The sequence below is a fragment of the Vollenhovia emeryi genome, unplaced genomic scaffold (genome assembly GCF_000949405.1).
Source record: "Vollenhovia emeryi isolate VEMERY1.0 unplaced genomic scaffold, V.emery_V1.0 DF939304.1, whole genome shotgun sequence".
Taxonomy (NCBI): Eukaryota; Metazoa; Arthropoda; class Insecta; order Hymenoptera; family Formicidae; genus Vollenhovia; species Vollenhovia emeryi.
Window position 1 is genome coordinate 241041 of NW_011967062.1, and position 5316 is coordinate 246356.

Below are 5316 nucleotides of genomic sequence, written 5' to 3' on the forward strand. Positions count from 1 at the left end.
ACTGCCGGTCCTGACATGGCGATAACAGGGGTAGATTTGCGGGGGTCGTCCCAGGCGCAGGCGCCACCCCGCCGATTACCCTCCGCCCTGAGGAGCCGAGCGGAGTTCTCCACGACGCACGGGCTGGTCGGTCTCTACAGGGTGGCTCTCGCCCGTACGACGTTTATCGACCTTCCCTTATCCGGCGCGGTTATCGAATGCGGCGCTGGTCCCTCCCGGTCGAAGCCGGCGTCGGTTATGCACTCTCCGTCGGAGAAGACGGGAGAGTTCTCCGTCCCACGTCGCGGAATATCGCGAAATAGGCCCCCTCGGACGTAATAATGAGCTTTCTCTGACAATTACCGTCCGACCTGAGAGACGCGAGCAGAGGACGAGAGCGACTGACGGATTTGTTCCTCCACCATGACCGACTTTTACGGCTCAACACAATTCAAGCGTCTCCCACGTCTGTTTTAATAAACGCGTAAGAAACGCGTTTACTTATTCCCCAGCGTCGAAATTGCCGCGTGATCACTTTTGAGCAGTTGCGCTCCAACAGTTTCATCTCGTCTCTTCAATGGTCTTACCGGGGGGGAGGGGGGGGGGGGGGCAAGCGTTTTCAGGACACCGATTGGTTGGGACAGACAAATACCTTTAATTATTTTGTCAACACTTTTAGGTGGTCTCTTTGCTGATCTTAACAGGGTATAAATGTTTTCAGGGCACCCCGAATGGTTAACACCGAGGATTAAAGTGTCATCAGCGCGCGGGAACGAAACAGCGAATCGAGGAAATAAAATAGCTTCGACAATAACAGTTTCTACAAAATTGCGGACTGCTCGACGAAGTTGCTCTGTTATTTCGTTGAAAGGATTACCTCGCATTAGTTTCAACGACGTATAATCCCGCCTGGTTTTCCTTTGCGCGCGCAACAGCGAGGTGAAATTATCACGAATCCATCTTCGCGTATCAATCGGATTAAATTCCGGTTTTGCTTCGGTTTTTTAAATTAACCGGTTTAAGGATATCCGGTTTATCGCGATCGTCCTTTCCCAGTTAGCACAGTAAAATCGCTAAGTGTTCGCCAAGTTTTCTGCCTTTATGAATTCTTCGGGAATTCATACAAGAATACAATAAGAATGATTGGGGAAGTTACATGCACCATGAACTTCTGACGCATACTTCAAGTCGAACTAGCAGCACAGTGCATTGCCCGGCGAGAAATGACTCGTCGATGTCGAAACAATGTCGAATCGTCAAATTGATGTTGAATCGACGTCAATTTGACAGTGTCGATGTCAATTCGACATCGTTTCGACGAATCATTTCTCACTGGGTGGCTAAACATTGGCCCAATATTGCCCTAATAGCACAATGCATGGACCAAACATTGGTTAAACATTGGCCCAACATTTGGTTGTATTGGGCGAATTGACTCACTGTGCTACTAGGGTGGCCAGTATTTCCCAAGGTAAAGCCAATACTGGCCACGAAATGCATTGGCCAATATTTAGCAATCTCCTTCTTCTTCTTCTTCTCTTCTTCTTCTTCTTCTTCTTCTTCTTCTTCTTCTACTACTACGGCTCTACAGTCCTGAGAGGACCTTGGGACCTCAGAATATTTAGCAATATAATATAAATACTGATCTACTATTGATACAATTAGATATCACTAAGTAGACATATTGACTAAATAAGCAAAGGCATCCATCTTAGAATATGGACCAATTTTGGGAATATTAGATTTTTACATATTTGCCAACATTGCGCCGATACTTTGTGCTACCAGGGATCGATTATAGCTGATCCTTCAAGAATTCGTCAGATATTCCGTTTTCTAGCTTTGCAGGTACTCTCTTCAACATGAATTCTCTATGAACATACGTTCATCTTTGTGCCATCTGGATTGCTACGATCGAACGTAGAATTCCCGTCGAATTCGACCTCACATCGCGACCACGTTTCCGCAAATTCGCCGCGAACAAGGTGAACGCGTGCATGAAAAGCAAGGCCTGGCCGACGCGACGGGTCTGCGGACCTACGGGGTCGAGCCGAGGAAAGCGGATGCCCGTGATGTCATCCAGCGTGTACGGCTTCGCCGCGCTCTCTCGGCCCGGCCTCGTAAATATATTCCGTTTAAGACTGATGGCTAGATTGTCCCGCAGTTGACGGGTTAGTCTCGGGGTTCTCATCTCGGGGCAGTTACGGGGCGCGCGGGTTACACACACGCGGGTAATCGCGCCCGTCTACCAGCGTCTCGCCGCGACGCACCGCGCCGGGCACGCAACCGTCATTGGTGATTGAACGCCCTCGCGGCATTGCGGACTTAAACGGTCCCCAGACGAGCGAGATATTCTTTGTTAATAAGAAATCTCCCTTCCTCGCCATCTCCCTCCCTCCGTCCGAAAGCGATGCCTGGAGCTGGAGCGAATAAGCGATACCGGCGCGGCGGGGCGAGTGTGCGATCGGTGAACCGATTAGAGAGCATCGATTTAGTTCTCTTTCTCGAATGGGAGAACGGCCTTTTTATTTCGACTCTTATTTTTCGCGTATATATTTAGTTTGATTTCAAACACACGGAGAGAGTTTTCTCTTAAAGTTGATCCCGATAATCGTGTAATCGCGGGACAACGCGGCATTTCCAAGAATATGAAAGTTTTTGGAAATTTTATCAATTACATTCTACCAGTAATGATACTTGGCGCACGTTTTACTAGTAAAATGTATGGTAAAATTTTCAAAAACTTTCATTAAGTTCATCAAAATGCCACGCTGTCCCACGATTACATGGTTTTCAGGGTAAATTTTGAGAGAAAATTCTCTCCGTGCGGGAAAAGAACGTCTCGGTGAGAGCAAGGCACTCTCAGTTTCACAAATCAGGACAGCGTTATTTCAGACTAATGATGCGAAAAGCGTAATGGAAGTGACGACATTTCTCGCTGTCTCATTTTAATTTACAATTATGTAATAGTAATTCGGAACGCTGTTAATATAATCGGTTTTTAAACGATAAAAAATTAATGTTTCGCGCGATTTTGAAAATTGTTATATTCAGAAGTTGGTATAAATTTATGCACAAGGCAGTGTAGTGGATTGTCTCGTTAGGAATGTGAGTTTTTAAAGATATCTGTTAAATGAAACAAAAATTTAATACTTAATTCACTTTGATTCAAAATATATTTTCTATTATAAGTTACGACCTCTTTCCACCTTAATCTCGAATTTTCAATTCCCGAGTAAAGTTTTTCGGTTTTCGCGCTGAAAAATAAATCAAGCTCTCTTTCACATCCCCGCGTTATTTCTGGGATGATTCAATACTAACACCAAGAAACGATGTTGCAAGATTAAACAGATGAAGCGCTTGGAGACTTACCAGCTCGACGGAACTGCAGTCGCACCGCAATTAAAATTAATTCAGCTCGTGCATGATAATAAATTAACGCATCAGAACATAGCTCGTGAAAATTGCTCGAACGAAAGTACGCGTCCCGCAAGCATGTATTTATAAGTTCAAGAAATTCGATCTCTCGCGGTCTGCAATATTAATTAACGGATGAATCTTCAACGAGATAAAGTATGCAATTCGCGAGGATCGGAGACACGGTTCCAAATATTACCTGCGGGTTCAACACGTAAAAATCCCTTAAGGCTGGATCTACAATTAACGCAGCAAGCCGCAAGCCGCAAGAAATCGGCCAATAAAGGCCCGAACACACGAAAAAACTTAAGCAGTAATACTTAAGACTTTCGAGAACGTAAGCAGCCATTTTGAAACTCTTGCTGAAAATTCCGATTGGTTGAAACTTTTTAATTTTAAGTCTTACTGCTTAAGTCTCTTCGTGTATTTCCAGCTTTACGACTTGCTGCGTCTATTATAGATCCAGCTTAAGCCTGATCTACAATGTGTTCTTCGCGTCTAGAAACATTCTATTTTGTAGCCGATAAATACCCGGGAAAAAAATTGAAAAATCTCATTATATATATGTCGCAGTGATGTAATATCTCATTACATCTCATGAGATCAAATCCTTAGAGATTTGACACTGTCCTGGAATGTTCAAAGTTATTGAGATATAAGTAAATCTATAATTAAATAAGTCCTAAGAGAACATAATTAGATCTCAAGAGATAATAACATTGAATGTTCAATGAAAGTGTGAGATCTCTGAAGATCTGATGATTTTAGAATCGGATATAATTAGATCCTACATGATTGAGACATATACTAAATGAAACATTTCCATCTTTTCCCGGGTACATTTGAAGAATTTGTGCAAGTTGATAAATCGTACGTTATACATCGTACAATCGTATGCTGTCGACAAACCTTTTACGCGTTTTGATTTGCTTATATAAAGCAGATTGTTTGTAGACGCAAAGGGCAAATTGTAGAGCAGGCTTTAATCGTCCGAATCCTTAAATCGCCCTGCGACCCTCGTCGCTTCGGCATTGGGCAATGACCATTTCTCTCGGTTCAAGTCTTTTGGCGTCTATCAGCGAGCGAGAGAGAGCATCCGGTAGTGATGCAACGCGTATCGTCGCGAGGAATACATTTCTAGCGGGCTGCGCATGCCGGGGCATTGTGCGACATATTTGCAGACGCGCGCGGCCGCCGCCGCGGCGTCGCGTCGCATCGTCTCTAGATTCGTGAGCAGACTCGAGAATCACCCTGCGATCTCGTTGCGCAAGTGTTCCGCATCGACGGCCGCGGGATTCTCTCCGCGACCTACGGTCTAGAATGCCACTCTCAAGGAGAATCGCCGATCCCCGGCGTTTCAACGGCGAGATCCCACTCCGGCACGTTATCGTTATCATCGTCGTCGCCTGCCCGCGTGCCCAATCCCGCAGCCTCGGCAAGATCATTACTGCGGAATGTCATTGCGGTAATGATAACGAGTACCCTAGTAACGAGATACGCAGCAGGCCAGATCTCCCTGTGAATTCGCGATGTATCGACGGATCGCCGGTCTTTTCAGCGAGTTGACATATTTTTTTTTTTCAGCGCGTTTTCTCAATAACACAATTATCGAATGTCACAAATTACGTCTGCCGCGTAGAAAACTAGGCCAACAAGCATTTCGTGTAATTATCGCGAGCAATCAGAATTATTATGAATATTGTAAATCGTAACATTGCGCTAATACCAGAACGTAGTGTATTATTGAATAATTATCGTGTATATTGAATATTGAATGCTGCGCGTTTAAACATACAAATTATTTGCTCTGATATAGATTGAACAGACAATTTTATCCAGAATTTTTAAAAATCGATTTTAAGTTGGTTAAAGGATTTTCGTGGAACGAAGAGACTCGATAACTTTGATTTGATTTTTGTA